Source organism: Benincasa hispida, chromosome 12, assembly GCF_027475165.1.
Source record: "Benincasa hispida cultivar pf3 chromosome 12, pf3_genome.v1.1, whole genome shotgun sequence".
Taxonomy (NCBI): Eukaryota; Viridiplantae; Streptophyta; class Magnoliopsida; order Cucurbitales; family Cucurbitaceae; genus Benincasa; species Benincasa hispida.
Window position 1 is genome coordinate 61,499,273 of NC_143489.1, and position 11,339 is coordinate 61,510,611.

The following is an 11,339-nucleotide window of genomic DNA, read 5'->3' on the forward strand; positions in this document are numbered from 1 at the left end:
CCCCTATATTTACCTCTAACTCCTAAAATACCATTGATCTCTCTAATGAATAAATAGTTTATAGTCCAACTATAAACTAACACCTCTTGGGCCAGTGAGAAGTTGAGGCCTCAATGTTCAAGACCTGAAATCAGGTATTAAGAAAGCAATTTATCTACTTTTCCTAAGATCGAGAAATGATTTAATTTCATCTTGTGTAGTTGTGTTCCCAACTCCCTACTCAAACAAGTCCCCAAAATGATAGGTTTGTTGAGTCGACTAACAAGGCCACTCTCACCCATAAAAATCAAAAGATTGCCCTCATAGACAGGAGTTCACAACTTACTCAGGATTAAGGTCAAGTCACCTATGGTCATCCTAGTGAAATGTAATTCTCTTCTAGCAATGGTGTTATATAGAGAGACTATTCATTTCGCAGTCCGGTCTTATACAAAGTCTTTGTATAGAATACCCCTTCTCGCATGTCTCCACATGAACGATGAATATCAGATCATTTGTGGCATTTTACAATAATTGTCACATCTACAAAGTAGGTCATATTCGTAGCGTCACCAGGATAAGGTACCTAGCCTTATCCATCTACTACAGACCATTTAGGTTATTACTTAAACATGATCCACCTGTATGTCTCTATATACATGTTTAAGTTTCATAAAATAACCTTGGATCTTAGTTTATTGGATTGACTTAATGTAGTCTAAACATTAATAAAATACTTCTTATTTTATTAGATATATAATTTGTCTTTAAAAACTACAAGATACACTCGATTTAGGACATTAACTCCAACATCTCCTAATGGATATTCCTCGACTATTCTCCAGATGACTTTAAGCACATCGAGAGAGGATCTTCCAATTTGTTTTTAGTTATTTCTCAACGATTTTAGGCTTTGAAAAACTACTGTTTTCTTGTAGTGCCTAGAGTGATTATCTCTTCTTCTAGGGAAACATTATATTTACAATCCTAACTTAGTCGAGGCCAAGGCTAGTGGGCTAAATTGGCTTTGAGCCGAATCAGCCCTCTTCTTGAAGCCCATGCAAACCCATATCGTGGGCTCTTCTTGAGGCCCATGCACGATATGTCAGGCTTGGCCTTGGTTGGCTCAAAGCTAAATTAACCCTTTTCCTTAAGCCCATTTCATCATCTTGGCCTGCTGTTTGTCCATTTACTGTTATTTTCGTGATTCGATAGCTTTATCTTCTTTGTTACATCACTTCTAATTTCTTGCCCAAAATCCATCCATAATAGTTAGGGACTGAAATTGTAATCTAATATCCTATGAATTTTCTTGATACCCAAATATTGTAGGGTTAGGTAAATTATCTCGTGAGATTAGTCGAGGTTTGCGTAAACTAGCTTGAATACTCACAAATATATATCTAAAAAATGGTTTACCTTAGTTCTTCAACTTTTTTTAAAAAGCAATCCCTTTCAAAAAAAAAAAAAAAAAAAGTTGTTTATGTTTGACCATCGAGTGTGTATTGTCCACTTGTCGAATAGACATTCATGATATTGTAGCCTTTGTTTCTGCTTTTGTTTTTTTAATGTAATGTTTGTTTATCTTGGTTTAAAAAATAAATGCAAACAAATTAGGCTCTTGGAATATACCCTAATAAAATATCCCTCCCTTAAGCTATGAAGGAAATAGAATTATGTCATTAAAAAAATATATAATTTATCTTTTTCAACGGAACCTACTTTTTATTTATTTATTTTGCAAGGATATCATGTCATAGGAAAGAAAAGGTGAAATCTCAAAACATAAGGTTAAGACACAAAGACATAGTAAAATAAGATTAGAGACAAAAACAAGCTGACTATAAAAACACACATAAGAAAAGAGATAACACAAAAAAACAAGTAATTTAGGCCATGTTTAAAAATTACTTTTTTTTTTTTTCTTAAAGATTAAACTTAAAAACATCACTTTATATCTTGTTGTCTATCTTTGTTTTCAAAATCCTAACTTAATTCTAAAATCTAAGATACTGTTTGGTAATCATTTCATTTTTTGTATTTGGTTTTTAAAAATTAAACTCATTTCCTTTCAGTTTCTTTCAATGATTTTCATCTTACTTGTAAAAGAGTTGAATTATTATCAAATTCTAAAAACAAAAACAAGTTTTTAAAAGCTACTTTTTTTAAGCTTTCAAATTTTTGTTTGGTATATCAAAATTGTTGGACTTTATGCTCTAAACTCATGGTTTGTAAATGTATAAATAAATGTAACTGGATATTAATAAAATCATTATTATTTCATTTTATATCTTAATATTGCATAACTCAATCCAATAAACAAAATCCAAGGTTATTTACATTAGACTTGAATGGTATATAGTTAACATTTAGTGGATTTTGTTCAAGTAATAACCTAATAGGTCTATAGTAGATGAATAAGATTGGGTGTCTTATCCTGAAAACATTATAGATACGATCATTCTGTATAGGTGACAAACGATGTAATCCAAATCGTTCATATAGAGACATGTAAATGGGGGTATCCTATACAATGAGTGTGTAAAATAATGGACTGCGAAATAATTAATCTCTCTCTATAACTCTGTTGATTAAAGAGATTAATATTTCACAGAATGATCAAATATAACTCGATCTTAATCTTGAAAGAGTTATGAACTCTTGTTTTTGAGGGCTCATCCTTTGATTTGTATGAGTGAGAGTGACCCGAGTCACCGACTTAATAAATCTACCACTTTGTGGACTTGACCGAATAGGGAGCTGAGAATGTAATTTCACAAGATAGAATTCACTCCTTCTCGTATAGGGAAAGTAGATGAGCAGTTCTCTTAAGTGCTGACCTTGAGAGTTGAACAATGGATCCCCACCCTCTCACTTGAAAGGATCGAATCCCAAGCAAAAGATATTGATCGCATGTGCTTTTAATTTAAGTTTCGAATTTACAAAATAACATAGAAGGATAAACATATAATTTTAACTAAGCATGCGAAAATAGGGAAGAGTTAATACATACTCTTGAAAGACTATCTTCAAGAAATCTCCTCTCTACATGAAATTTCCCATGAATGAATCTTTTATTGGTTACCTTGCTATTTTCTGGGAATGATCTTGTGGGATCAAAAAAAAAATTTTGGAACAAGGAAAAGAAGAAAAAATATAGAGATTTTTTTTTCTTATGTGTTCTTGAGAGAGTTTGAGATTTTGATAGAGAAAAAATATTTCTTTACCGTAAAAATAAAAAGAAATAAAGAAATTAGAAAAAAAAAATTAAACTTCTCTCATGAATCTACATTAAAGAGAGAGGAGGAGGAGGATGGGAGTTATAACTCCCCACCCATAATAAAAAAAAAATAAGTCCCCTATAACTCCCCACCCATAATATAATTAAAAAAATAATTAATTAATTAATACAAATTAAATATCATATATTTAATTAATTATGCATTTGAATCATATTAAAATGCATAACTCTCATAACCTATAGTTTAAATATAAATCTCATTCATATTAATTTTAACCTATAGTTTTTATATGAATCTCATTCATATAATTGGATTCATATAATTAATATTTGAATCTTATTCAAATATATCTCTCTCTTAATTATATAGTTTAATTTTGAACCTAATTCAAAATTAACTTTATATTATAATGTATATACATTATGTTAGTTGTATCTAATACATTAACTTTATATTATAATGTATATACATTATGTTAGTTGTATCTAATACAATTAATTTATATTTTCTAATTAATATGAACAATCCAAATTATTCTAAAACTAATTGATCCTTGTTTTATCCTTAGTGAGCTAGCAAATGGACCTAATAGACCTACATATTAGAAGCTTCAGTGATACGGGATTAAATTAACTAAACTCTTTGATTAAATTAATCAACATTCATTAACTGTGGTCCACTAAAGACCCAAAGCTGCACTTTTCGCATTGTAGAATATTTTTGTGTCCATGGATATAACCATTACCAGTAAGTCAACCATTTATGAATTACTCATAATTACAACTGAGTCAAATTACCGTTTTACCCCTATAATTACCTCTTACTCCTTAAGTGTTGGTTTAAGAAGGCTAACAGCGGAAGAATTCAAGATCTTCAATAATTTTAGCAACAAATTAAGCATGTTCATACAATATGAAGAGGGTTTCAGAAATATCGTTGAAGAACACCTTTGATCTTCAAATTCAGCTCCAATCTCCTCAGCTACTAAGTGTGGACCACTAGAAGATCTTCCCTACTATTCTCTAGAATCTTGGATTGAGTTGTGGGACTCAAAATGAGTTGAAATTAGAGGAAATTTTGGAGATGAATACACTATTTTTTCAAGAGTTGAAGAACTCTTCTTCAACCAAGAATCTCAGCAAAAAACATAGTTTGCATGTTAAATTCTCAACTCAATCTTGTGCATTTTATTCATCTTCAACATGTTGAGAGTCTTCATCAAATGAAGACACCACTTACTTCACCAATTTAGGTAGATTTGAGTGGAATGCAAGGTGTTTTTAAAGTGGAAAAATTCCACTTTTAGTGGGTTTCACTAAAATCCATTTTCCTATTTTATTTTTGAAAGTCATTTCAAAATTAAAACCAATTTCAGTTTTAATCCGTTTTAATTAAACTGAAATTCTATTAATTTTACAAAATCAATTCAATAATTAATTTTCTAATAAAATTAATAATTAATTAATCAATTTTATTAATTTTATTAATTTAATATCAAATATTAAATTAATTAAACACCAATTCCACTACCATGAATCCCTATTCATGTAATTTGATATTTAAATCGAATTTAAATATCAACCAATTCTCCAATTTCGTTTAGTTCGATAATTAAATAAGTAATTATATCGCATATAATTATTAATTCCCTTAATTCAAATTTGAACGTTTCAAATTCACTCATCACGTTATTCTAAGGTTTATTTCGTTTGTAAGCTAGTAGGGGACCTGATGGACCTACAGATCATAGGCTCAAACGATCCGAAATCAACCGGTTAAACTCTTTAACCTAATTAACCACCATTCATTAACTATCGGGCCACTCCACTAAATCCTAGTAATTGTACTCCCCTCATTGTAGATCTATTGTGTTCGCTCGATATAACCATCATTAGTAAGTTAACCATTCACAGGTTGTTCGTAATAACGGTTGGGTCAATCATTATTTTACTCTTAAAATTACCTCTTGTTCCTTAAGTCCCATGGATCCTCTAATGAACAATTGGTTTGAGATCCAATCATCAAACCGAGTCTCTCTCAGACCAATGAGATGGTGGGGCCCCTTATTCAAGACCCGGAGTCAGCACTTAAAGGAACAATCTCTCTATTATCCCTAAAAGCAGGTAGGAGTGCATTCCATCTTGCACCTTATGTCTCCAGCTATCGCTCTTACCCCTGAAATGGGAGGCTGGTTGAGTTGGCGCAGTTAAGCCAACTCTTACCTATGCAAATATAAGGATAATCTCGAATAAACAGGAGTTCATATTTAGCTTAGGATTAAGGTTAAGTTGCCTAGGTCATCTCTTTGAAATCATCAGTCTTAAACAATAAACAACGTTATAAAATAAGAGTAACCTATCTTCTTGATCCAATCTTATGCAAACTCTTTATATAGGATGCACCCACTCCTCATGTCTCCACATGAACGAATCAAAATCCCTTCGTTTGTAGCACTTTACAACATTTGTAACTCTACAAAGTGGGCCACATTCGATAGTGTCCCTAGAATAGGTATTTAATCTTATCTGTATACTATAGACCATTTTGGCTACCTACTCGAACTTGATCCACTCTTATGTCTCCACATAAAATTCAAGTATTCATGTGTTAGTCATGGATCTTTAGTTTATTGAATTCATCTTTAAAACAAAATGACCAATTCATATATTCAATAACTACTTTATTGAATCAAACTTCAATAACATCTTTATTGAATAACAGAATAAGTTTATTGTTTACAGATCACGAGTTTTAGGATATAAAACGCAACATTAAGTTCCACTGATCCTCTAATGAACAATTTGTTTATGGTTCTATCATAAACAAATCTCTCTCAAACTAATGAAAGGAATGGGTCCCATTGTTCAAAACCCAGAGTTAACACTTAAGGGAGTAATTCATCTACTTACCCTAAAGACGAGAATGAGTGAATTCCATCTTGTATAGCTATGTTGCTAGCTCCCTAGTCGGATAAATCCCCAAAGTGGTAGGTTTATTGAGTCGGCGACTCGAGCCACTCTCATCCATACAAATCAAAGGAATATCTTATAGACAGGAGTTCATAACTCGATCAGGATTAAGGTCGAGTTATCTATGGTCATCCTACAAAATGTTAATTTCTTCAGACAATGATGTTATAAAGAGAAATTAATCATTTGCGTCCTGTTTTATACGAACTTTTTGTATAGGATACCTCAGCTCGCATGTCTCCACATGAATGATTTGGATCAAATCATTTGTAACATTTACAACTCTTGTAATACGTAGTGTCACTAGGATAAGGCACCCAACCTTATTCATATAATACAGAACGTTTAGGTTGTTATTTGTACATAATCCACTTGTACGTCTACTACATACTGTTCAAGTTACATAAAATAATATTGGATCTTAGTTTATTGGATTGAGTTATACAAGTCTATGGTCAAATACAATAACTCTTTATTTCATTAAATAAACGAATTTTGTTTATACATTACAAACCATGAGATTTAGGGCATAATCCCCAACATCACTAGTTCTTATGGTTGGACCATAAACAAATTGTTCATTAAGAGAATTAGTGGTAGTTAAAGATATAAAGTTAATTACATGGGTAAAACAGATATTTGACCTTGCTATAATTATGAACAACTCGTGAAGAATCGATTTATGTGTAATGGTTATATCCATAAACGCAACATTTTCTACAGTGCATAAGAGTATAACTACAGGTTTATAGTGGTTTGTCTCATAGTTAATGAATGCTAATTAAAGAGTTTAATTAAATAATCTCGAATCATTGGAGCTTAAATCTGTAGGTTCATCAGGTCCTTCCACTAACTCACAACGGATAAACAAGGGCCATAGTTTCTAAAAAAATAATTTGAAATGTCCAAATTAATTTAAAGAATATATGTTAATTGTATATGATACAATTAATATAATGTATATAGATAACCAAGTAAGAAATTTAGAGGTAGAATGAATATATAGACTCAATTTTTAAAAACTATAAACAGAAAATCAAATGATTATCAAATAAGGTTTAAAAATATGTTCAAAAACTTGTTTTTGATTTGACAAAATAGCTAATAACTAAAATCTTTATATATAGGAAATATGAAAATCATAGTTCTCGTAGTTTTCTAAAACTCAGAGACACATTAGCAAAGGAAAAATGACATCCAAACTACACCAAATTTAAAAAACTTAAGAAATTAAATTCTGAAGTGTTAGAAGTGAATCAATTTAGACAATTTATTTATATTACACATTTGAAAATTATTAATGCATTCAATTATTACATATGTGTGTAGACCTTTCTTTGGATTATGGATTTATAAAATAGACAATTAGAATTGATGAATGGAAAATTTTCAAATAAATTCTAAACTAAAAGTCTAAATTTATTTATTTATGAAAGTTCAGGTGTTTAATTGATAAAATTACAGGTATCATATGATGCTTATCCAAACAGAATGTAATCGGGAGTGTAAATTGATATACTTACGAAATTTTAGAAACCAACTGATATAATTAATAGTCAATTATTTTATTGGTACATACAATCAAATTTAGAGGTGTAAATTTATATATATATATTTTTTTTTTTTTTTTGTTAGATTGAGTTTAACGATTAATAATAATTGATGTACACTTTCTGTTTTGGAGTTGGAATTTTAATATTCTATCTCAGAATTTGCTGTTCTGAAATAACAAAATGTCATAATAAAAAAACAACCGCTTCTATTATACAGAAAAAAAAAATATTGTTTTAGTAACCAAGTTGACTTGGTAAGAGAAGAAAAATATCACTTTGTACGAGGGAAGAGGGTTATTATTATTATTATTATTTATTGGAGCCATGGATGTAAAAATTTGAGCTTTATTATAAGTATTATAGAAAATAGATGCTCATACTTAGTATCCATTGACTATGTATCTGATAAATATTCATTCTTATTGTCTATGTAATTCACCTCCTACTTATCAAATTGTCTATAAATAGTGACATTTTGTGGGTTTCGAAAGATACACATCGAGCAAATTCCAAAAAGTTTGGAGAAAGTGGAGAAATCCATAATATGTTATTTTATTTACTTTTGTTATTTATTTTATTTTATATATTATATATATTAGGTTTAATTTATATATTTATTTATTCCATATATTTATATATAGAAAAGATTGGCTTCAATGGAAAGAAGTAATCGAGACAAAATTAAACTCACTATCAAAATCTTAAGTTTTTGGACCAGTAGTCTAAACACCTGTCAAACCTATGGGATATAATGGAAATTTATGAGAAAAAGAAATGAAAATATTGTGGTCACAAGATATAAAGTACGACTAGTTGCACAAGGTTTTTCACAAAGACCTGGTATTGATTATGATGAGACATATTCTCCGGTGGTGGATGTTTACATTAATATATTTAATTGGTCTGACTGTGTGTGAAAAACTGGACATGCATATGGATTTAATCACAATATATTTATGTGAATCCCTTGATGATGATATTTATATGAGAATCTCAAAAAGATCTAAGGTACCTAAAACATATAAATCAAATTCCCGGAAATTGTATTCAACAAAGTTATAGAGATCATTATATGGATCGAAATAATTAGGACGAATGTGGTACAATCGTCTGGGTGGATATTTGTTGAAAGATGGACATCAAAATAATCCTATGTCCATGTGTTTTTATAAAGAAATCGCAGTCATAATTTACTATTATAATTGTATATGTTGATTACCTAAATAATTGGAATTCATGAAGAGCTTTCAAATGCAATAAAATATCTTAAGAAATAATTTGAGATAAAAGATCTCGGAAAAACAAATTTTTGCCTTGGTTCACAAATTGAATATTTAGCAAATGGAATATTTGTTCATCAGTCAACTTATACAGGAAAAGTTTTGAAAATGTTCTATATGGACAAAGCACATCCATTGAACATTCAATGGAAGTTCGTTCATTAGATGTGAAGAAAGATGTATTTCGACCTCGACATGATAATGAAGAACTTCTTGGTCCTGAAGTACCATATTTTAATACATTTGGTGCACTTATGTATCTTGCTAATAATACAAGACCAAATATTGCATTTTTAGTAAATTTATTAGTAAGATATAGTTCTTCTCCAACTAAAAGACATTGGGACAGAATTAAGCATATACTTCTTTATCTCCGAGAAACGATTAATATGAGTTTGTTTTATTCAAATAAGTCAAATTTTGATCTGGTTGGTTATGCAGATTATGGATATTTATCTTATACACGTAAAGCTATATCTCAAATGGTTATCTATTCACATGTGGAGGAACTGCTATGTCATGGTGATCGATGAAACAGACCATAACAACCACTTCCTCAAATAATGTTGAAATTCTTGCAATTCACAAGGTTAATCGAAAATGTGTATGGTTAAGATCAATGACTCAGCACATTCGTGAAACATGTGGGTTATCTTCTAGTAAAAATATTCCAACAATATCATATGAATACAACACAGCATACATATCCCAAATCAAATGATGATATATTAAAGGAGATAAAACAAAGCATATTTCACCAAAGTTTTTCTACACTCATGATCTTGAAGAAAATGGTGACATCGCTATACAATAGATTTGTTCAAAAGATAACCTGGCGGACTTATTTACAAAGTCATTGCCTACAACAACCTTTGAAAAATTGGTGCACAACATTGGAATGCGACGACTGAAATCTCAAGTGATGTTTCCATGAGGAGGAGTAAATATATTGTATTCTTTTCTAGAGTATTAGATTATATGAAATATGTACTCTTTTTCTTTCACTAGGATGTTTTCCTAATAGTTTTTTCCTAGTAAGGTTTTAATGAAACATATTTCATATATATATAAAACGGGCATCTAAGGGGAAGTATTATAAATACGAGATTTCTACATAAAAGGCCTAAATAATAGGCTCATATTACGTTAATGTCTTGAACATTTTATATTCTACAAAGAAAATACCTATTGGCTTCTCTATTTTCACTAATATCAATGGCTATTTACAATTTAGCCATCACCTACGTTATATATATATATATTTCTCTCTCCTCCATGCATACTCTCTCTCCCCTATGCATATATTCTCTCCCCAATAATATATTTCATATATTCTCTCCCTCATAATTCACATTCATTTCTTCCTCTTCCATCTATTTTCTCTTTCCGGCGATGTGCAAGTGGTAGACGACGGCGTGGGATGAATTAATGGTTCGGCACAAGATGACACAAACGACTTGGGACGAATCGATGGCGTGGGGCGAATCAACGATGACGGGTTGTGAAGATTTGATTGACGGCACGGCGAGGCGAGCAAATCAGTTCGACAACAACAGAGAGAGATCTGTGATGACCATGGCTGAAAAAGAAGAGATGAAGATGGAGGGTTATGCAATATAAACCCTCATATGAAGATGGACTTTAATTTTTCCTATTTTTTATATATATTGTGATATATATGTACTTTTTTTTAGCTTTTGTACGAAATTTGATATATACTATAATATATGTATTCGTTTATTTGATATAGATGAGTGTTTTTTTTTATTTAAACTTATTGTATTATGATATATATACTTTGATGTAAATCAAATTTATGAAGATTTATATACTGCGGTATATTTCATATATTGGTTTATACTGTGATTTATGTCAAGCATTGAGTCAATCTCTAATTTATAAATTGTAGTATATTTCATATATTTGTTAGAATATTTTCAAATACCTAACAAAATATTCTACGGTATATTTAAAATAATCATGAATCCATCAAAATTTTCCAAGGTATATTTAAAATAACCATTAATACGTAAAAAAAACTAATAAATTGATATGTGAAAACCAACGTAAATAGAAAATAAAATTTCATTAAATATATATTTTTCCAAATAGAAAAATAGAAAAATAAATTAAAATAAATGCATTTCTCTTTCCAATTGACAAATAAGAAAAACTATATTAAATGCATTTTCTCTCTTTACCATTAAAGTAGCTTCGAAAATATGAAATATATATAACAAATATTAAAAAATATAAAATTGTCTAAAAATAACACTAAAAGACCTTTTTGAAAAAAAAATCAAATTTAAAAACATT